We start from the raw sequence: 24,805 nt of genomic DNA, 5'->3' as shown, positions 1-24,805 counted from the left end.
TGCTTGGTGCATGCATGGGTTTATGTGTGTACGTTTGGTTTGGTCAAGTATGGCTCATGTATGGAGGCATGGAGCCGAATGCTCTTGGTGCTAGACGTGTATGTGTGTGGTGCTGCATGCACGGGTTGACCAGGTGCTGTACGTTGGTGCCGTGACTTGGTCACGTGGGCATGCAGGCCAGTGTATGTACGTTAGGACTAGTGCCATGTTGAACACGTTTTGGTGCTTGGCTCGTGTTGGCCGATCGAGCAGGCAGCTAGTGCCGTGATTGAAGGAGGACCATGGCTGGTTCGGACTTGGTCCTGGTGCTGCGTGGCCAGGACACGGTAAGGGCACATGCAGCCTTTTGCGCTGGTGCCGTGACCGAGTAGAGGCCCATGGCCTGGTTCGGTTTTGGCCGATAAAAATGAGACCGAGGACAGGTCTTGTGTGTGCGACGTGAGACAGACGGCAGAGGCGGCGGCTTCTGTTTTCGAGAGAAGAAGAGAAGTTCATCTCGGGTTTTTGGGATCACGGAGATCATTGAATGGATGCTTGTGTATGCATCTTTTGAAGATACTATCAGAGTAATAAAGTTCAATTCTCTCATGTCAACGTGTTGGTAATCTTGTTCTCCTAGATCTCTGGCTGTTTTACTTGCATGCCTAGTTCTTGGTTTTAGATTGAATTATTGTTCAGCGTGGTTAGACTTGTTTCGATTCATCTAAAACTGTACTAGGGCATCAGCTACTGGTTTGACAAGTTTGATTGATTAAGCTTTCATTGATTTTGTATAATCACGAAAATCACCATCAGACACAGCGTACTTGTTATTTTTATATCTCGAGTTCTAGACCTCCGTTTGACATGATTCCAGTTGGGTTAGTTCAAGAATTTCATCTACTTTGATCTATAATATTTTGAGGTCAATAGGAGCTACCGTGTTTGGTCGAGATTATTTTTAGTGGAGTCTCACTACTCTGTCCCGAATTGAAAACGTGGCTTAATTTGGTTTTGTATTTAGGGGGAAGTTTTAAAATTATTTTTTTTGCTTCCGCAATCATTCACCCTCGCCCCCCTCTGATTGCCTATCTAAGTGTGAATCGATCCTACACTTCTGGTGACCAATGATCCAAGGTTGTCAGGGCATATAGAATGACTAACCAACTCAATCCCCAAGCTTAGGGTAACTTACCAGAAATACAAAAAATAGAAACTGAAGTAAACATACCGTGTCAGGCACATGTAGTGAATTGTAGGAGTGTCAGATGCACCAAAAATGAGATGCAAAAATTAGGCATTGCATAACACAGGCTGTCCCTTCCACTGAAATGTCAGGCAATAAACAAACATTCCAATAAGCCCAAAGTTTCAGAAACACACATGCTTGAATAAGCATGTATGTCCGAAATTAAAGGATCTGATCTTTTGAAAAAGAATTAAAGGATCTGACATCTTTTAGTTCTGTCAAGCAACCAAATGACTATTAGTTGTCATGATACATTAGACAGATAAATTCACCTTGCAGTTTATTCAAGTCATGCAAAAACCTGCTTTTCCATCTCTTTGGTGGCCGGCAGACAAAGAACCTATCTGCATTTGCACCAATCTGGTTATGTTTCCTTTTCCATTGTAATCTCTCTGTGATTTTTTTATTTAGCTAAATAAACTGACGGTTCATTTCAGAGTGACATTTATAAACATAGTATTCAGAAATAGACTTTGGTACTATTGAATTTATATAAGAATTCAAGTATCCAAAACTATTTCATAAAAGTATTCTTTTAACAGCCAGAAAGAATGCTGCCTGTGTTCTTCAGGTACAGCAGGTGTTATCATTACAAGCTGATCTCCAGTATTTCAATATCTGTAATTTTGTCATGAAGTTTAAATTAAACTATCCTGTTTTCTTGAGGTACATGGCTATCTCTGATCAATATTCTAAAGGATATTTTGACCTATTAATCAAGATATCTTCAAAAAAAAAATTCTATAATCTCCACAACCTTGTATTTTCCTACAAATCATTAGAATTCTAATTTAAGACGGTCTGAAGTGGACTTAGGAAACAGTAGGATAGTTTTCTTCCATTTGATATATGATTCCGGATGGTGTCCACAATTTAGTATTTTTTTTCTTTTACATATTGTGCTCGGAACACATAGTTGAATCCGGAATAGCAGTACAGACATTTAGAGCATAGATGGAGGAACACATAGTTGCATCTAGAATAATCCACACACAAAATAAAAGACAGATTCTAGAGACTAAAGAAAACCCAGAACTCCTTAGTTATAGACCAATCAGAAATCACATGCAGGTAAAATGCATACATTTGACTACACGAAAACTGGATTTGATTCTTTAATCCCTAACGATAGCAAAAATTGAAATCAAGAGCATGTGAGAGACGTCGGCTTGCTGCGGGTGAGGTGGGGGTGGTGCCGTCGATCGATGCCGCTTGCTATAGGGCGAGAAGGGAGGCAGCGACGTCGAAAATCCTATGTCGAAGAACTGCGACTGCCCCCGAGGCCCCGATGAACGACGCCCACGATGAAATCCCTCCTATGCCAAAGCACTGGCGGGCTGCGACGACTTTCCCCGAGGTCCCGATGAGGCGATGAACGATGCCCACGATGAAATCCCTCCTATGCCAAAGCACTGGCGGGCTGCGGCGACTTTCCTCGAGGTCCCGATGAGGCGATGAACGATGCCCACAATGAACTCCCTCCTATGCGGAAGCACCGGTGGGCTGCGGCCGGCCACCGGGCAGCGCCGGCAGGCGCATCAGGTGGGGCGGTGCCCAGGAAACCCTAGCCACTGGACGGGAAGGAGCCACGAGATGGGAAGGGGAGAGGATTGGGCGTGAGGGCCTTGATCCTTTTTTTTATTCCGTTTTTGTAGGTCTCGAACGCTGCTCGCGTGGGGGAAGCCGCACGGCGTGGAACGCGTTTGAATCCCTGCGTGATGAGGCGGAGTGCGCGTGGGGTGCGGCTGTGTGAAAAGCCTGGCATCACATCGAATAGTGGCCATCGGATTTGGTTTGAGTGTTTTATTAGCCCTTAACTTTAATGGGGACGAATTCTTGTATGTATTTTTCTAGGTGCACAATGGTTGGATGCTCTCAGTGGGGGGCGTTTTCATGGGGAACCTAGTATAATTTTGATTGGTCCATTATAGTAGAGATTGATGGGAAAAGTGTAATATTAATTTGACATGAGCCCATGACAACTACTTTTAGACATGCTATTGTCCCGCTCGTAACTGGTCCTTGCACAGGGCCATCTCAATAATTTTCTAGGGCCCATGGGTGTAACACCCTAGGTGTTAAGATGCATTTTGCACCTGCATTTGCATGAACATGAGCATCATTCATTCATTCATTCATGAGCTTGAGCATGAGCATAGGAGAATGCATTCACTTGCTTATATGTTTACTCCATGTGATGCCTTGTTTCTTTGTATCACTACTACAGATTGATACACCACTGCCACTACTTTCACTGCCGTAGCGATAGAAGCGACGGTGTGATACTTTCACTATCGGTTGGAACAATAACAAGACCTCCTTGGAATGAAACCAACAGTTCAGACTTCTACCACCGATGGGTTAACGATACATGTGGTTGTGGTATTGGGGTTGCATTTGCTCTGTCGCATGAAAAACTGGGCCGACTGGGATATGCGTTTTGGCTGTCGGCCCTAAACTAGCGTTTGGTCAAGCAGCGGTAAATTCAGCATGAGTGTTGAATTGCCTCAACTTCCAAGACCGTCTAATCACCATTACTTCCGCCGCCTAAAGCCTAAGAGCCGTACCCACTGCTCTACATATACTTCAAGCCCGGTGCCCTCTGAAACCACCCCTCTTCTTCATCCATCATCCCCTTATCTTTCAATCTACAAAAAAAATGTCGGACAGCCCCATCAAGTTTCCAAGCAGCCCATCATCCAATGAGGATGGCTTGCCTGCCCACCACTCTTCCGAGGTGGATGTCGTCCGATTATAGTCCTCCATGGAGCTCCGAGAAGGAGGAACCGGTGGAGGAGGATGGGAGGATGAGGATGAGGATGAGGATGATGCCGATGCCGATGCCGACACCGAAGATGACAACGATGATGACTTCGATGACTCTGACTTTGACTTGCCTCCTCCCAAGCGAGCGAGGCGAGCATGATCCTCTCTTATATTTAGATTAAGTAGTTTATAGTTAGTATTAGTTGTTTTAATAGTTAGGTTAGTTGTTATGCTTTCGGACGAGTACAATCATATACTCGTCCAAATTGTATCGATATGTTAGATATATATAATGAATCAATGAAAAAATTATATTCGCCTAGATTTGATCTCTTGAATGCCACCTATTTTATATGAAATGCAAAGCAAGTTCTTTCCAATACTACTTCCAAAATGCTAGTGCATGGATTTGATCTCTCGACGAATGTTTTTTTTGTTTTTCTATATATTTGTGAATGAAAAGGAAAAAAACTATCATGCATGGTTGTGGTTGTTTCTAGGAGAATCTAAAAGCAGTTTAACCACTGACAATCGTCGTATTATAGCATTGGATTAGCGTGGCAATGGTCGGCTTAATACGAACATTGTTTAACTTATCCCGTGCCGTCCGTTTTCGCTGCTGATCAATCCGGACCATCCATTTGGTAACAAACCTAGAAGCACCCGACCCGTTCCCAACTCCCCTCGGGTCCTGTCGGTGCCTTAGTGGTGGTTCGACCAACTAAAAAACCCCAATACGAATCCATTAGTTCTCCCCACCTATTGTTGCTTGATCTTCATTCTTCCCACCCATTGCTTCATCTTCATTTTGACCTATCGCCTATACTTGCCCTGCCTCGAGCACCTTGCATTGTCATCATGGACAACGCCCTGTGAAGGTTAGATGGATTTGGTCACCCCCTTGTTTACATTTGGTTCCAATTGGTTTTGGGTTCGGTATCAGTTTTGTTCATATTAGGAATTTCTTCATTGCAATAGATGTCTTACTTCAGAAGAAGCTATTTCAATGAGAGCAACCTTGCGTTTTGGCGGCTAGGGGTGGCACCAGGACCCAAGATGATGTTGTTTGCTACTTGGGGACAGAGCATTTACCCGGACCGACTATTGATTGTTGAATCCACTGTTCGTCACCTTATCAGACCACAAAATTTGACAAGAATCATTCAAAACCCTATTTGTGGTGAGATTTTTGTGCTTTGTAGGACTGGATAGGAAGTAGACATACTTTATAGATACAATGTGTCCATGGACGGAGATGCTATCATCTTCGCTACGGTTCACTACCTCTGGCTTTTGGGACCGCATCAACCAATTGAGTACCTTATTAACTGCCTACCCATCTGACATTAAGTCTTACAATTTGTGAAACTTTTATGTTAATGAATTTTATATGTACTGATGAAACCTTTGGATTAGTATGTATGAGTACTGCATAATCGTTGAACTATTACTTTGGTTGAATTGTTAATTGAATCAGCTGGTCTTGATTGTGGTCCATGTGTACACCTTTATGTAAGCACAGAGGATCCAAAACATGCCTTCTTCTACAGGTGGATAGTACCCTAAACCACCGGTGACACAACATTTCATGGCAGGAGTGCAAGGGTTTTCAAGGATGCTTTGGCGCCTTGGCGCAAGACAAAAGCGTAGATAAAAGACCCGGGCTGACCTCTTCACTTAGAGTGTGCAACACTTTGGACCCTGACTGCTCCATGGCTACATCTAGCTCCAACTTCTCCTAGTGGTCGGCACCATCCCAGGGCGCCATCGCGAGAGGAACACCGGCTTCCAGTGGAGGAGGCTACAATAGGAGGGGGCTGCCCATCCTGTGTCGTGTCGAGAACCACCCCTATGCATACCAGCCACCACTTTTGTGTCGCTGTGGCTTGAAGACATTGTTGATACTTCTTAACGACTAGTGGAGGAATTCCGCAAGTGCACAGAACTATCGCATAGCACTTTGCTCAATGAGTACCGAGTGTCAAATTTATATTTTTCCCATAGGAAGGTGAAAGGCTAGAACTTATATTTTGGTTAGGTTTGCTAAAGGAAAGCCTAAGTGTATCCTAGGTAGGTAAATGATAATGGTGGTTGAGTGTGTGAACTACCTAAACAAAACTACAAAATAAGCTACACTAGAAATAGCTAGGTGGAAGGGCGAGTGATATATCTTTCAGTAACAAAGGGTAAACAAATGACTAGGAGAAATGTGCTAGTACTTCGGGGCACAACCCGCCTACCAACTAGGAGAGTTAAATAGACAAGGTCTGCCATGAGCCCTACGATTTAATAATTAGACCTAACGTGGTGGAATACATAGGTTGGACAAGGCTGTCACCACTTGTCAACTACCACAATCTATCCAGAGGCCTAGCCGCATCCACCGGTAATCTATAGCCTAAGCACCTTGCTTAATCTATAAACATACTACTTTGATCTAAGCTCCGATGAAATGGGATCAAAGCACCCTAACCAGACAGTGGAACAGATACTAGTGAAAGACTACAAATTAAAAGATAACCTGTGCTACTAATGCCAAGTAACAAGCACCTAAGCTCACTAATGATGAACAATAATGAACTAGAAGTTGAACTAAGTAGAGCAATAATACTAAATAAAGTACTAAATATAAAGTACTGAATAAAGTAAATGCTAAATGAAAGAATTACAAAGGAGCTATACCAGACCCAGAAGACTCTTTCAGACTCTAAGAGAAGCTCCGCTCTTGCTCTACTCCACTACTAGACTACTTCTACTACTAAGCTACTAAGCTATAGAGCTTGGAGAAGCTTAGAGAGCTTGGAAATGAATGGGGCACTTCTCCATCGAGCTCCACACCCCATATTTATAGTGTAGAGTGAGGGGGGTACTTGTAGGCAGCCAGGAGGTTAGTGACCACCCCAAAGCACTGGGCTGTAGCATAGGTGCGCCGACTAGTCCTTGGATCCACCGCCTCTTGATCCTAGCGCCTTGGTTGCATCTCAATGGCGGTTGTGAAGCTGTCACGTGCGATGATTTGGATAGGAGGTCAGTTTGGCGGTCGGTTGGAGGCCTCTAAGCCTATGACAGTGGGTCGGTGGATCTGTGGCAACTCCATCTTGTCCATCGGTACAAACCGACTTAGATCAATGCTTTGGAAGGCTTTTGGAGCAGCTCCCATGGATCAGTGGTGTGGCAGGGGCTAGGGTGGCACCGAGCGGCACCCATGTGGGACCAACTGGCGTGGCATGTGGGCCCTTGGCCCCCTTGCCATGTCCACTTGCTCCCTATGTCCATATTTGTCACCATTTTGGCCCATTTTTGCTATAATTTCCTGCATACAAATAATTCTACAATTACAAGTAGAACTAGGTGAATTATAAACAAAATGTAACACATGTTATGATGTTTTACCTCACTTTGTCATGCTTTTGGGTGGAATGTTGATGGTCAAAATAGGTGTTAGTGACCGTCAACAAGCTCCCCCAAGCTACCCCTTTGCTCGTCCCGAGCAAAGATGCAGGTTTAGCATGGTATAGGTGTTAGATCAGGAGTTGCTACTATGTAACGCCCTACAAAAACTTATATACAAACAAATACTATCTCTTGAATGGAACATGTTAGCATATAAAAATCCATCATCAGTTTTAGCAATGTGGGGCTTATAGCTTTCACCTTGACATAAGCAATTGCAAGAATGTGTAGCTAGATAGATACTTCTTTCCCTACTTTGGTTTAGCTCAAACTTCCTAGAGGTTTTCAATAGATTTTAAAAAGGAAACTTGCCTAAGTTGCTTAGATGGTACACTCAAGTCACTCAATGGTGTTTGAAACCTCACAAAAGGCCATGGATCTTAGCCTTAACATCTATCCTAAAGCTTATGTGGAGCTCAAGGTAGGGGATAAAAGCATAGCCTACTTGAATTGAATATATTGCTAAGTGAAACACTTGGATCACAAGGAGCAACAAATCATACTAATTGATCAAGATGTGCATGTGTGTGGTATATCTGGTGGAAGTGGTACTCCTTTGAGAAGTTTCCCTTCTCTAGCTTTTTTTGAGAGGGCATGGCTACTTTTCTCTCTCTTTCTCTCTTTTTTTTGAACACTAGAGCTTTTTGCTCTTTATTCTCTCTTTTTTTTCTTGTAGCCCATGCCTCTCCTTTTGATAAAAGATAGCTAGAGAGGTAACTTTGATTCTCATAGAGAAATAATGAATGGGAAGCATATATGGTTGCGTATTCCTAGTGTAGGAATAGCATAAATATGTGGGTGTACGTGATCTTGATCAAAAAGCATGACAAGTTTCTCTACTCAGATCAACAAGGCTTGAAAAAGCTTAAAACAAACAAGCAACTTTTATAATGCTTTATCATGTATGAATGTGTACGTATTTGGCTCTGGTAGGAATTTATCACCATTGAGGAACTTCTAGCAAGACAGTTTTAGCATTTTGCAAAATAAAACTCTAGGTTGTTTTTACCATTCTAGATAGGTTCAAAGATTTACTCTAATCTTGGCTACAACATATCTCACAAGAACTTAGACTCGGTTCTAGCATTTGCATCCCACAAAAGCATTCAACTTAAGGTGAACTCTAAATTATCATGCTCAAAACTTAAGAAGTATCAGGTTGTATGACAAGCTTTTGCAAAGTATCACAGGAGCAACTATTCATCATCTCCAAATAACTTTATCATCATTTATTTATTAGAGCAGAGTTTCTTTAGGATAAATTTCGAGGCACTCTTCTCTACATTCTATGATCATGGATATTGGCCTATAAAACAAACATGAATGTAAAGAGAGGGTTTAAGATTTTTCATACCTAAGTGGGGAGAGATGTCTCCCCCAAGCTTGCCTTTTGCATAGGTTGGAATGTCTTCTGGTGGCTCTTTTATTCTTTCTTTATTGACTAACTAAGACTACTACTAGAATGCATAAATGACTAAATGACTAAACATATTACTACTAGATAACTTATTCATTATTACTAAATATTTTTATTTATTTATTATATAGGGGTTTTTTAGTTTATGGTTTATTTTATTTGAATGCAAACCCTATCCTATCATGCATAGCTACTACAGACTTTATTTATTAACATAGAGTAGCTAAATGCAACTAACTAATCATGCAATGCAAAGCAAATTTATTGGAAATTGAAATATGAGATGCAACTACTAAAATGTAGTAAATATGCAAGGGATAGAAAACTTACCTTTTTGATGAGCTCAAGGTCATTCTTCCTTGAGTGGAGGTGTTTCCTCTTGTTCCACCTCAGAGGCCTTGTCAGGATCAGGGGATGATGAATTTGAGGATGGATCTTTCTTTTTACGCCATCTCTTTCTATTCTTCTTCTTCTTGACAGGCTTCTCCGGTTCTTCAATTTGTTTTGGTTTCTTCATCTTGATTCTCTTCGGATGCTTCTTCTTTTCCTATTTCTCACTAAACAGGGGTTGTCTGGAGGCAAAAGCAAATATTTCTTTCTTTCTAGCAAAGTGGAATTGGATTTGCCCAGAAGCCACATATATGCAAGCATTTGTAGTATTAAGGAAAGGACGACCAAGGATTAAAGGTGTATCCTTGTCGTTGCCCATGTCTAAGATCATAAAATCTGTAGGAGCATAAGCACTCCTAATCTTGACTAACAAGTCAGTGGCTACTCCCTCGAGATAACAGATAGATTGGTTGGCTAGCTGTAGGTAAATTAAGGTTGGAGCTAAGGTAGTGTAAAACAATCTATCATAAGTTTACTTAGACATAATGTTAACACTAGAGCCGAGATCACAAATGGCATTATGAAAAGTGTGAGGTCCTATGGAGCAAGTAATGACGGGGTTCCTAGGATAACCTTTCTTAATATGAAATCCCTAACCATTTTTAGAAAAGTCATACCTTGCCATGACAAGGTTGGCTGACTCCATGGTTCCTTTAGGTTTGCTAGGAATTCTATCTTTTTCATAGGATGGTATAGCAGCAGCTATTTAATCTAATTGGGTTTCTATCATCTTATTGAAACTAAGTTAATTCTTTAAGGCAGAACAAAACTCATCCAATTTAGCATTTATATTTTCCAACATCTTGTCATGAGAATGCAACTTTTTATTAATGCTATCAGTCATTCTACCATTGCTATAAACAAGATCTTTGAGGAAACATAACTATTATTACCTTGATTATTCATACAATGAGAAGAGTAATAATTGTTACTTCCTTGATTGTTGGAGCAAGGATTCCATCCTTGATGTTGTTGTGGATGAAACCCGTTGTTGGTGTTGACAAAGTTGAGGTCTCCTAGGTCTTGGGACAGAAATTTCCCAAGTGTCCAACATCTCCACAGACTTCGCAAGTCATGTGGGAATCCATGGCTTTGAGTGTCTCTTGGGCACTCATCTTCTCATAATGTTCTACTCGCTTTGCGAGCAGATCCATCTTAGCTACAAGCTTGTCAACTTCTTTAATTGAATGCATACCTCATTTATGGTATTAGAGTCGATCATCACTCCATCCTTGGTTGGAGACCATCTTCTGGATCAGCATCTTTGCATCTGCATCACTTAGCAAAAGGAATGCTCCACCAGCAGCAGCATCTAAATGGCTGCTATCTAATGGCACTAATCCATGGTAGAAGTTCTGGATCAAAGCCAGTCTTCCATGCCATGGTGTGGGCATGCAGAGACATACTCTTGCATTCGTTCCCAAGCTTCAGGAATCAACTCATCTGCTAGATGTTGAAAACTAGAGATCTTGGTACGAAAAGCATTAGTCTTCCCCATGGGGAGAAACTTGACTAGGAAAGCGTTGGAACACTTGTCCCATGTATCTACAACGTTGCGGTTAGAGTAAAACCATTGCTTAGCCTTTTCTAACAAAGAGAAGGGAAAAGGCGAAGACATATAGTCTCTTGGTTGTTGATGGTCCTTCACACCTCATTTTAGACCATCAACCATGCCTAAATTGGTGATATCAATGACATAAACCATAGTCATAGGGCTTATTTCTAACCATTTCCACAAGTTGTGATGACTATGTGAGTGTAGGAACAAGGTGGCAAAACACATGCAAAAACACTTCATCAAATGCTCATTGTGAATACACCATGTCAAAGAGCTCGTTGAGATACACTAAATCAAGTTTTGGTTCACCCAATTCAGAGTTCGGATGACAAAGTTATGGCTTCTGGAAGATCGCAAGACAGGACGGGCTGGATTGTGACACAGGGCAGTGTCGGGCGACCAGGACTGGCGTCAGGCGACGTGGGACCTTGTCCAATGGACACCAAACTTGGTCAGGGGCCTCTAGACTCACCTAGGAGCTCAAGGTAAGCCCCATCCACCCCTGGGGGTGTCGGGCGATGGCCCAAGGGCATCGGCCGATAGTCCACTTCCACCAAACCAACTTATCTTTGGATAGCAGGCACACTAGCACAAATGGAGCAATGTGGTGCATTGATTTAAGGCGGTACAAGGTCGGTTGCATCCAAGGGTGGATAAGCATGATCACGTGGATCGCTGACGTGGCACTAGAGTAGCCCCTGCTCCACCTCTCCTATAAATAGGACCCCTCTCCCTCATTTGTAAATGCACCATCTCATTCCATCTCACTTCAAGTGAGAGTAGTATCTAGGAAAAGCTATGTAGCTCTACTACTTAGAAGTAGAAGATAGATAGATAGAGAGAGAGAGTGAGGAGAAGCTTGGGGAGGATCCAGGGCCATCGGCATCCTCTCCACTTGCGCCTTGGTGGATGAAGCTCTTCTTCGAGTGAAGTCCAGCATCTTCTGTGGTAACTTTGCTCTGTTGCATTAATAAGTATTATTTATATTATTATTGTTTACTAGTTTCACCGCTTGGTTAGAGTGCTCTAATCTTGTTCCATCGTACGTAGGATTAGAGTAGTAAGTTTATAGATTACGCGTGGTGCTTAGGCTATAACTTACCTGTGTTTATGGCTAGGCCTCCGCATAGATTGTGGTAGGTGGCAAGTGGTGACAGCCATGTCCATCCTCTGTATTCTACCTCGGTAGGTCTAGTTATTAAATTGTAGGGCTCGTGGTGCTATTGTGTGTAATCAACCCTCTGGGTGAGGTTAGGGCAGGTACGCCATGAAGTAAACAACCGTGATGTAGTCTCCTTAAGTCTTGCCTTAGTTCATAGAAACCATAGATATCCTCTCTACCCATTATCTTTACCATTGTTCTATCCTTGGATAAACTTAGTTCTTACTCTAGTTCACTTTGCATTCCCCATGGAAATTTGATACCTTGGAATACTCCCTGGTGAAAACTACATTGACATCCATGCGCTTGCGGATTTATCTTTTTGCCATATCTAGTTTCAACAAGCTTTCTAGCACCGTTGCCGGGGAATGATAGCTGTTCTAGTTTATAACTGAGTCATCCAAGTGTCTTTTATCCTTTATATTTCATATAATGGATCACATTCCTATCATTCAATTCGCTGCTCTAAAGGGCACTAGTTTGGAGTCACCTCCATCATCAAAACCTATCCTCACCAATAGTTATGAAATTTGCCCTTGTTTCATAACTAAAGTTCAGGAGCTATCTTTTGCTAGGGAAAAATATGAAAATCCATATGCTCATCTACGAGAGTTCAAGCAAGTGTTCATGCTTTCACATTTTAGGCATGTCACACAAAACCCTTAAGTGGAAGCTATTTCTGTTCTCTTTGACAGGATTAGCCAAACTATGGTATACTCGAACCGTAGAGAGTGCACAAGGCGAGTAGGAAGTTCTTCAAGCCAAGTTTTGCTTAACCTTCTTTCCTATCCCCTAAGTAATTCATCTTCGAATAGAGGTCCTAAGCTTCAAGCAAAAGGAGGAATCTCTTGGTGCTGCATGGGCCCACTTGATGGATCTTCCCACATCTAGTCTTGATCTTGCTATACCCAACCCCATGCTTTTGCAACACTTTTATCTAGGTCTTAGCAAAGAATCTGCACAATTCCTTGACATCTCTTAAGGAGGAACCTTCTTACATCTTTCTGATACTGAGGGGAGAGCTATCCTTGATACAATCCTTGAAAACACTCCCTACACTGATGCTCATGACTACTCCCCTAAAATAAAGTACAATCCAAACCCTATGCAAGAAGAAGTTTCGATAGCCAAATCCATGCTAATTCCATCTAATTCTTTGGCCATCAACCCAATTCCTGAACCATTCCTAGGGACACCAAAGGAAGATGGAATTCATCCTTTGGAGTTTCCCTTTGAATTTTAGGAGGATCACTTGCCCACTGTTGGAAACACCCTGAACCATCCAACCCAACATAGATCTTTGGCATCCTTGACCCCAAATCATCATCTTATCTATCCATTTCAAGATTTGGTTGCCCAGGAACCCCTCAAATCAACATCATTTTCCACCTTAGACTTTGATCTCCCTAATATCCATCATTGTTTCTTTATTGATAATTCAAACCAAGGAGGCACTTCACCCCTTTTGGTTGACACCAAATGGGAGCATAAATCATCTAAGGCAAGGATCCCCATCCTAATGGAGGATGAGGATGGGAATCCTCTCGTAGAATGCCATAGGCAAGAGATGCTTGACGAATATGTTTGGTCTATGGACATTCTCGAGGAATCAACTTTAGAGTCCAAAAAGGAGGATCATGTGGACGAACATCAAAGCTACATTCTAGTAGAGCCACAAGATCCACATTTTCATGAGAAATCTCGAGAGTCAATCTTTCCTTCTAGCAACTGCACCTACGAGAGTTGCAACCATCCTATGCTTTTCTTTTATTAAATCCTTGAGAGGATGGTTGTGGATGCTTTTGTTTACCATAAGTATTCCAAAGCTCATAGTTGCCTTGGCGGAAGTTCTATAGCTCAAACTGCAAAGGTCGAGCTTATGACCTAAAACAAAGCACTATCGGGAGATAACCCATTAGCTTGCTATTTTTAATTCAATAAAGTTTGTTTAGTTTCTAAGTAGTAGTAGTAAACAAAAATAGTTTATCTTTAAAAAATTATGCTTTTCCCTTCAAATAAAATAGAGCGAACCCAATGAAGATTGAGCTTGATTGTTGCACCAGCCGATGTGCTCACACATCGGTCAGGTTTGTAGTATCACCTTGCATGAGTCTTTGTTGTAGACATCAAAATCATGAATCAAGACTTTTGAGCAAGCATAAGGAGTGACATCAAGAAGAAGGAATTCAAGTCAAGGACAAGGTACAAATGTGCAATTCAAGAGTGAGGCTAATCTAGCATGGAAAGCTTGGAAGCAAATGTGATGGTCCATTCAAAGTCATCATCATAAGTCGTCACGCTTTAAAACAATAAAGGTAACATCTCTAAGGTATGTGGTTAATGTCTAAATCATTAACTTTGACCCAATAAGCATGAAAATAAAAAAAATTGATATGATTGAACTTGTTTAGTTTTGCTAACACAATGTTCAAGCTTAGCTTTTCAATCATGGCTTCTTTCTATTCATGATCATAGCCAACTCTTTTAAACTCTTGTCACCTTAAGCAGTAGAAGTGTGCCCAAAATGATTGTGTGTATGTTCTTCTATGTTGTCTTGTCTAAATCCAACATAGGAAGAGTGTAGATTGAGATGTTAAAATTGAATGATCTTGTTCTATTTTTATGTCCTCAACTCTAAAAGAAATGCTTAAACATGAATCTCTTCTTATGAAACCTCTTGTCATGTTAAAGTCTGCTAAATTTTGTGACCTTATGAAGTAGTGGCACTTCAAAGATCTGATCTATCTCCTCCACATTTATCCTTGATTGCTAGCCTTCCATCATGTCTAGTAGTGCTAAATTTCTCTTTGGATTCAAGCATTCCATTATCAGACATTCCTCCACTTAACCAACCCCATATGCTCGACACCTATCCTATCCACCAATATGGTCTCCCAAATTAAATACCCCTTTGTACTTTTTTGTGAAGAGAGACATGGAGCTAAAAAAATGGACACATGAAGGTCCAAGTAAAATAAAAAAAAGTTGGACACACGAAGGTCCAAGTAAAATAAAAAACAAAAAATATGGGCACATGAAGGTCCAAGTATATTAAAAGTATATTATATATATATATATAAAAATAATAGTTCCATGATCTCAAATGTTATCTTGTGGGGGTCAATCATATAGAGATCCACTCATGACCATATTCCTCCTAACCACATTGCTTTGGTGTGATGAATTGCACATATCACATACTATGCAATATGAGTTTATTTCCTCCTTTTCCATCATATATCATTTCTTCCAATGACTAGCTTGAGAAGTGTCACAACCTTCACTAGGAACATTGTTTAACATAACAATATACATGACATGGGTATGTGTCAGATTGTTTTGCTCTGGTAATATCTAGCAATGTGATCACGTAGAGGGAATCAGATGGTAGCACACGAGACAGAGATTTATACTGGTTCAGGGCGCGGTGTGCACTAATCCCTACTCTAGTGGTGCGGCATCTCTTATATTTGTATGCTCAATTACAGGGGCTGTTGCTCCTAGCTACATAGTAGATTGGAATGGTGGAAGATGGATCCCAAGCCCGAGGTCCCTACCTTCCTTTATATAGGCAGGAGAGGTAGCACTACTACAGATTGACTTATCAATATTGCCACTTTCACTGCCATAGAGATAGAAGCGACTATGTTATGCTTCCACCTCCAGTTGGACCAATACACTACTAGAAATATCCACTTCTATGACAAAAATGTTAATGATGAATCCGAAATCGTCATAGAAGATTGCTTTTTATGATGAATATTTTTGTTTCATCATAGATCAGTGGTGACGATCCTATAACCCTCCCTTTCTATGATGAAATCAGGCATCATCACAAAAAACATCATAGAAGAGCATAGGGTTTCATCACATATCACTCATGCGACTCATCTATGATGATGTCATTTAAACCTATGACAAATAGGGCTCCGTCATTGAAGACCCTTCTCCATCCGACGTGTACCTGTGGGACCTGTAGTTACTCATCTGTGACACTTGCAATTCTTCATTGAAATCGCTACTTGGTCCTTTCTCCATCCAACATGTACCTACGGGACTCTTCAGCATCTGACCTGTGGGACCCGACGGCTTACGTGTCACGTGTACCTATGGGACCGTTCTCCATCTCCATTTGACCTATGGGACCCGACGGCTTGCATGTCACATGTACCTATGGGACCATCTGACCTTTGGGACCCGATGACTAGTGGGACCTTTCACCATCTCCATTCGACCTATGGGACCTGACGGCTTGCGTGTCACTTGTTGCTGCCGAGGTTTAATAAATTCAAACTAAAAAAACCATGAGACCTAGGAGTCGAACCTGGGACCCAGAGCAAGGAATAGACCATCTTCACCATTGTGCTAGATGCTTGGTTGTGTTGACATGTCTTTGGAGTAGTATATGTTCTCTGTGTGGATATGTTGACTTATATATTGGATATATCCCTATCCCCTACAAGTGGAAACAAATTTGTGCCTGTTGGACTTGCGACGGCGGTGGTGGTGGCGACGACGATGGACGATCCCTAGTGTGCTATGGTGGCTTAGGCTTCCTTTTGGAGGCTAGGCGGTGGGTCTTCTCGGTGGAGCGTGGTGGCATTGGTGTCTGTGTCCATCGTGTGCCATGGCAGAGGCGATAGATCTGAACCGCAGGTCTCCTTTCTTGCCTTTTCCTATTTGCTTCACTGTTTTGGTCCTTGCTTGAACATGAGGTATACAAGAAACATTGTTGTGTTGTAGATCTGGTAGGAGGTGGCATTGGTTGGTTTTTTGTTGGTGTCTTAGTTTTCTGCATATGTTCAGTGTTCTTACTATAAATGCCTATGTGCAACTAGGCCTGTTAATTGTCAAGTGCTTGCTTGATTATACCTATCCATCTAGGAAACATATAGGCCCTTTGCTTTTGCCTTAAACTATTTTTTTCTATCTAGTGCTTGCTTGATTCTACATTTTTGTTTCGTATGCTCTAGTGCCACCAGTGAGTCCTTATAGTATTTTGAACTTGTAACATATTTGAGGCCACATTTATGTGCTAATGGTGTCTACATGGTTGTTGGATGTATTAGGATGCAACTCATATGTTTGCTTTCTGTCTTCTCCATGTTGACAACCAAGTTATCCATTTGGTTCCAAACAAGTGGAAGGCATCAAAAGCAAATCAATGCTTTATGTCCATCATTCACATAACTGAGGCCAGTAATGTTTAAGCTGCACATGTTGCTACTATGCCAATGATGATAACTACCACTTGTTAACTAACATTCTACTTGTAAAAACTGAGGAAGCTCAATTAACTACTAAAATTGTAATGGTTACAGCTCCATTAACTACTACTCTAGTTTGAGAAATATATATCTATGTGGTGCTACTCTAAATTTACATGAGGTCATACCATGAAAATTGTTAATGGTTGTTAAAGTTGCACTTTGGTATGAGTTGTGGACTTCACTGATGGATCTTTGTTGGATTATTTTCCTCTTTAGTGATCTCATTACTGAGAAAGCTCTTATTGTACTACACACTGACAAAATGGAGGAGGCCCCCAACAAGAGGAATGCACTGGCCAGCCTCACGAAGGATGTCATTTTTGAGATCCTCCGCCGCCTCCCCGCTTGCTCCTTGTTTTGCTGCAAATATGTCTGTTGCTCCTAGAAAGACCATCCTAGGAGTTGGATGAGGCGTGGCTCGGCCCCTAGGGGTCGGACAAGGTGGAAACCTCGTACTCGGAGTTGGACGAGGTGTGGCTAGGCCCCTTGGGGTCGAACGAGGTAGAAACCTTGTCCTCGGAGTTGGACGAGGTCGTAGTTGCATTCTTAACCAATGGATGAGCCAATGTGACACTCATTAATCCTTTGGCTCGAATACCTAGGTATAAATATCTGACTGTGGGGCTGTAAGAAGACATGATAGGACTAAGCCAGAGTGACCTAGAGTGCATGAAGATCCTTCTTCCTGGATTGTATGCAGAAACAATGGTAAGTGCCCATTTTTTATATGTTGAATCCAATCTCCTAGGGTTTGCCTTTGGGAATGAACTTGTCCCTCTATCTAGCTATGTTGATCATTATGCACGTAGAAATTGCTGGTTGCAATGGCCCGAGCCATCGGAGGTCACCGGAAACTCGAGCTTTGTTTGGATGACGAGCAAAGCCTAGCCCGGTGGAAGGTGGAGGTGTTCCCCGATGGTGGTCACTTATACCTCCATCGAGGATGGAAGCACTTTGCCTAGGCCCTCGACCTCCAAGATGGGTTCTCACTTGTATTGTGGTATGACGGCTAGTCATAGATTAATGTCAAGGTCTTTGACCTTACCACCTGCTGCAAGTAGTACCCGCACGACTTCAAGGCTGGTGGTAGTCAGCTCTTCCTACCCATCGCGGAGCCAAGAAGTTTTGTAGTGATCCTAAAGAAGTACAACCTCAAAGCGAAGTATCTGGTGAGCACTCATGTGAGACATAGAATGTACCAACGATGTCGTAAGTTACCATTGTCCTCTTTGTCATCAGTCTTTTTTTTGTGTGAGGCGAAGAACGTGCTAGCGAACTTTGAGCGAGCACACGACTACAAGTAGCAGTGCATGGTTGAGCTATAGATGGCTAGGTAGTCCTAGTTCATGGGCTTGGAGAGGACCTGCACGAACAAAGTTTTGCAAGTGTCGTTCTAGTACGGGTGGGGCGCCTTCTGTGCTGACAACAACATCAACATTGGCGACACCTACATCTTCAACGTGATCTACAAGGCCACCTGCAGCAATGATGATGATGAGGAATGGGAGGAGGAACTAGAGGACGATGAAGCTAAGATCTAGGTGGAGGTGCACAAGACAAATGGTTTGTGGAGGTGGTGAACTCAGCGCAAGAGTTGACATGATCTGTATTTTGTTGCTTCATCAATACTATTATCCGGCCTCTCAATAATTCTAAGTATCGGACTATCTTAGGCCCTATTTGGATGAACTACGACTAGTTAGCCATGGCTAAAAATTAGCCAATTAGTTGTTTTATTAGTCCATACCTGTTTGTATTGTGAACTAATTGGTGGGTTCTATGGACTAGTTGGATGGCCCCTGATAGTTGCCATCACTGTATTTCATTGTTCATTGAGTCACAGTGATCTGGATCATTTATATTTCCTTGGATCGGACTATCTTAGGCTCCAAAAAATTTCAACATCTATACGCCCATGTTCTTCGATCAAAAAGGGCGAACACCATTAGTATACTACAGATAAAAAACAGAACCAAAAAGAGAACTGCAGGCAAAAGCAACCAATAGGGGCTAGACAGAGTTTAACGCACCTAATACAAAGTTGAACAAAAGTTAATGCAGACATAGCGATTGTGTTGGTTAAACTCTGTTGAGCGTGGTCTAGATCAGGTCCTTTGGTCATTTGGTAGCCGTTTTCTTGCCCTTGTTGGTTGGTTTTGCCTACTGGTTCTCTTTCTGATCTGTAGTATGGTAAATATGCATAACAGAATTCATCCAATCAAGTCTCCCATCGATCTAATGCCTAATGGAGGAGCCACATATCTATTCGAAGTTTACTGCACACAAGAAAGTCAGAGCATTGCAAATCTGACCGGGCCAAACATGTCTCACGTTATACAGGAAAACCTATTTTGTACTAGTACTTTCATTGAATCCCTAAGGCCTTGTTTGGATACGCATGTATTCATCTCAATCAATTATATTTGAGGACAAATTTCAAATGCCAGAATACAATACATTTGAAAAGAGTGAATTACTAGTTTCTTATTCCAATTTCCCATTCAAAAAATGGATTTCTTGGCAAAGCCTATAGTCCTTGCTACAATACAGAGCCCTTCTTTTCCATCTGTCTACATAGCTGTAGACGCTGCCTGCACACAGAAGATCACCGTGCACCTATGTCGACGATAGTGGTGACAACTTGCCCCACGTTGTTCGGAGGACCACCTCGGCAGCCGAGTGGTGGCACATCACACACCCCTTGTTTCTTAGCCACATACTTGTTGGTCCACCGCCGTCGCCTACCGCCACCGCCCGTGATACTTCCTCACCCTTGACCTGTTTTATGTACCGTCTTATAGTGTCATCATCACCGGCATCGCCATTGTGTCTATAGAGCAATAGGGCAACCAGATAGGCCGCTAGATTGTGCCCGCCATTAGCGACGCAGGTGAGATCATCGAGGCTTGGCTGGAGGCTATGCTTTTCTAAGAATATAGTTTGTATCCTGGTGAGGAAGCAAGCCTCTGGGTTGCTGACTTGGGTTAGGCTAGCAAGGAGGGCTTCATAGTCGACGGGGTCATCCCATGTCCTCCCATGTCTAAACCGATCCAGTGCTAGACGCCGACCGATGGTGGGGTCACCGTAGTTGTGGTGCATGGATGAGCAAGTCTCCCATAGGCTTGCGAAGGTTTTCCATGGGCCACTCTGAGGTCACAACGAGGTGGCCCACGATCACAATATGCACCTTAGTACGAAGCACCATCAGTGACATGATTGTCGCAGGGATTGAGCTATAGCGTGTGGACGACGGCTGTAACACCCCAGGTGTTAGCCTTGCATAACTTGACTTGCATAACATGAGCATGATCATAAAGCATTCATATATAAGCTTTGACACTGGAAACATTGGATTGAAACATCTGCAACGTTTGCTTATTATCGCATGTTTCTTAAACATATGCAACTTTTCTTGTTATTTCATGTCTCCATGTGTCTATGCATATGATCATGAGTGGACACATGTACTTGGTGGATGTGAGTCACACAAACATGTAGCAACACCTAGGTTAGCAAATAGGACTTTATTCATGGTCACATTTCATGAACCAACACTTAAACTTTCATGTGATTACACTAGCTAGCCCTATGAGTGACTACTACATGAAATGATTGAATGACCTTGCAAATGGCTTAAACATGTTTAGAGTATCATTATGAACAACTTTGATATTCATGGTTAGGGGTAAATAGGTCATTAAGCCATGCTTTGATGTGTATCATCATTTAAATGTGACATGTTTGACCAAGTTTGAACTAGGTGTTAGAGACCTTGCATGGAGAAGATCACTAAAGAAAAGTTGTAGTGTTTGACATAAGGAACAACTTTTATTTTTGGGTCATTGACTGATTTAGCTCCTAACATGCTTGAATTTGGATCACAAGAATCAGCAAAATCAACAAATCAACACTTAAGAAATTTTGCTAAGTCTTGGTTCACTGACAGTCTGACAGCCTGACTTTGGAATGAAATAACTCAAGATTGGTTGAGAGTTTGGGCATGAGTCCTAAACAAGAAATGAAGATGGTACATCGGTCTACAAGTTCCATTTAGATGGTTTATGCAATAGAGCTACGGGTTAGCAGTTAAATCATTGTCAAAACACGCTGTTAGGCATCACATTTCGGGTCTGAACCGACTGAATCAAATTCTTCAGTGGCCGACCGTTTTAGGCGCTGATTGCCGCATGGCGTGGAGTGTGGCCGCGCGTCACTGGCGCCCTACCCACCATGGCCAGGCCGGCCAGGGCATGCCTTTAACTCGCCCACGTTCGCCCGCAATGCCCAGCGCTCATTTTTTGTTTTCCCAGCCTCCTTCGCCCACAACAGAGCCGCCTCGGCACCGTAGTAGCCGCCGTAGCCATCGCCGGCTCCAGCTCGACCTCACTGTTTCTCCATCACCGCAACAGCTCCATCGCCACCATAGCAACCCACTGCCTCCTCCTGTGCCCACTGATAGCACTTGGTAAGCCACCGTAGCGCGCAGCACCTCACCGGAGCTCCACCGCCAGTCCTGTCACCGTGGCCACGTCGCCACCGACCACCCCAGGTCGCGATAGGGTGTTAGCTAGCTCCGCCACAGCTCGGTGATGCTCGGCATAGCGTTTGATTGAGCCGCCGTAGCCTCCACTGGCGTAGCGCCGTCGTCCAGCGCCACCAGTCCGCCATGAGCGCCGCCGCTGTACATAGCCCCGACGAGAGGTTCTACCGAGTAGCTCACCCGGTGCGCTAGGTCACGTAGGTCGCTCGATGAAGACATCACCGCTGGCGGACTCGCCGTCAACGAGCTCTAGCCACGCCGTGTCGAGTGGCACCATCGTGCTCTATTTTGTCTCGCTGACCGGTGGGGTCAACTGACCAGTGGGTCCTGCTTGTCAGCGACTCCATGTATTAAAGCTAGTTCATTTTGAATGCAGATTTCATATGTTTTGTAATTTTTGTATCTTTAGTTTGGTAGCTTCAAAAATTGTGAAATAAATTTGTTAGTGTTCCTTAGAAGTGTAGTATTTAGGAAAAATATGTTCTTGACATTTATAGTAGAAATTTTTGGAGATTTAAATAGAGATTTGAAATGTGCTTTTGAATGCATTCAAATTTGTTTATTTTACATCTAGAGTTCCTGTGCTCCAAAAATTATGAAATTTTTGTGGTAAGCTAGTCTTAGCATATATGAGCTCTGGTAAAAATTTTAAGACCAGTGCATGTGTAGATTTATAGTTATAGATTTTTCTTTTATGAATAGTTAATTCTTGCATGAATTTTTATAAATTATTTATGAATCCAAAATTCATGAAATTTGTTGGAGGTAATCCTAGTACCATATGGATGCTAAGAAAAATAGGAAATATGTTGCTTGACACTTTTCAATAGGGTTTTCCATTTATGCTATTTCAAGCCTTGTTGCCTTGTCATTTTTGTATAGGATGTTCTACTTGGCAAAATGACATGAAATTTTTATAGTAGTCCTTTGATAGCATTAGTAAGGCACTATAAATTTTTAAGAATTTTTTTAAACACATCTGGTATATGTTTATTATTTAACCTAGATATCTAAATAAAATAATAAAGGCATTTAAATAAATAGTTTGGGCTTCACCATTATATTATCTTGAATATATTTGGCATGCTTAAACTGTTGGTAAGCTTTATGTTGTCAAATTTTGAGTGATTACATGAAGTAGTAGTATAGTCGCTTTAAAATGCAAAATTAAAAGGGTTCCGGATAGATTCTGTAGTTTGATGAGTTGCATGTTGAAAATGATGTGTACTGTAAAAATGGGTAATAACAAAGTTGTAGAGAATTTGATAAGCTTTCCAAAAAGTCTAGGATCACTAGATTTGGATTAGTAGAACTCTAGTTATAAGTGGAACAAGTAGCTGCTATTTTGTGGTATAATCGATGCATTATGGAAGTAGATAATTAAATAATCGAGAAGAGATATGCACCTACTCAATAAACATGATGCACTTGTTAACATATATGCATTCGTAATACTTATGCCATATTCATGCATCTAGGATCGGAGGAAGAGATCACGTTGTTGGAATTCGAAGAAGCAGAGGAAGGGGACCAGCTGGAGAATCCGCAAGCCGCAACTCCCGAAGGCGTGGAGCAGAACCCTGAAGAGCTTCCAGAGTGTCCTGACCACCGCCCTACTTCCTTTCTGCGAGGCAAGCCCTAGAGCATTCTAAGTCTCCCAGTAATTTACAAATGTTTACTTAAGTACTAATGATTGATGTATTAGGTTATAAGAGTTGAATGGAACCACTTGGTGCATGTACATTCCTTGTCCAGATATTACACCTTTAACCGGTATAGGTCCAGGATCGAATATATGCTTAGCCATGCTTAGACCGGTAGAAGTCGGGTGATGTCCTGTCACCTGCGAGATATAGGTGGATACCGGAGCACGGTTGGCTATATCTGCTATCGTGGAACAGAACCATGGGGTAAAAGTAAATCGAGACTGGGCGGGAGATCGATAGAGAAGCAACAAGGCATGGAGGTCTTGGGTGTGGATCTATCCCTATCTGTGTTGATCAAGGACTGTACCATTGTTGGAACTTCTGACAAGATTGAACGCATGCCTCTCACTTAGCTGGCCGGATAACTCATTCTGACCGCAAAGCCAAGTAATTCAACTCAGGCCAGGACCCATTCTGTTGTGCGCTCCTTCCGAGGAACGATCAGACTGAGCCCAAGGGCAGGCTGGGCCTGAACATCCTGGCATCTGGTGTTCTAGATTGTGCGGCGCGGTACGGACCCACGAAATGTGTACCTGAGTTGTACCAAAGGTGACCTAAGGCTATCATGGCTGGTAGACCTGGGTTTGTGTTAGGAATAAATTCCTAGCTGGTTGAAATCGATTCGAATCACCGTCTCTCCCGGATAGTGAGAAACTTGACTAGCTCCAACATCATAGTAACTATGTTATGAAACATGATGGTTCGGATGAATATGGAATTACAATACCTGGTATGGTTACTATTGTATGCTTCTAAATGATATACCACATGTTTGGCACATGATAGTTGCTAATCTAGAAATGGATAGTTATAATTAACTTGATAAAGGCATCATAATGGTCCAACTACGTTAATTGCTTTTATGCAAAATGTTGTCAATTTACGTCCACTTATACAGCCTTGCATAATCCTTGGAGTCATTTTATTTTTGGTTCATGATGGGTAAGTCTAGCTGAGTACCTTCTCGTACTCAGGGTTTTATTTTCCCATTGTTGCAGATGGCACTGTGTATCATGGTTATTGCAAGAGTTGCTTCTATCCTACCGTGGATGAGGAGTAAGCCTTGGGCATGCTTCTTTATTAATTCCTATCCTTGCTTTTGTGGACCATGATCCGACTTGGCACTGTATCAAACTATGTTGGAAACTTTATTTTCGAACTTAATTGCTTCCACTTTATTTATCAAACTCAGTTTGTAATAACTTTTATTCGTACTCTAATGATGAAATGTATCTGTGAACCTTATGTAATATGTGGCATGTATGTTGAATCCTGTATGATCTTGGTTGTTGTAAATCATTTATTAAGACTTGTC

General features: G+C 42.1%; 1 long non-coding RNA gene and 1 other non-coding gene across 2 annotated transcripts; both read left to right on the top strand.

Moving 5' to 3' along the window:
* The first annotated feature begins 439 nt into the window (after positions 1 to 439).
* On the top strand, positions 440 to 24,729 carry LOC136490799 (uncharacterized). Its single transcript, XR_010767869.1, has 3 exons — positions 440 to 601; positions 23,263 to 23,415; positions 24,489 to 24,729. It is a non-coding gene; the product is annotated as an uncharacterized lncRNA (long non-coding RNA).
* Positions 10,631 to 10,739, top strand: LOC136495015 (small nucleolar RNA R71). The gene has a single exon (XR_010768810.1). It is a non-coding gene; the product is annotated as a small nucleolar RNA R71 (small nucleolar RNA).
* Positions 24,730 to 24,805: the final 76 nt, after the last annotated feature.

Source organism: Miscanthus floridulus, chromosome 11 (assembly GCF_019320115.1).
Source record: "Miscanthus floridulus cultivar M001 chromosome 11, ASM1932011v1, whole genome shotgun sequence".
Classification (NCBI taxonomy): domain Eukaryota; kingdom Viridiplantae; phylum Streptophyta; class Magnoliopsida; order Poales; family Poaceae; genus Miscanthus; species Miscanthus floridulus.
This window is presented reverse-complemented; position numbering and strand designations above follow the sequence as displayed.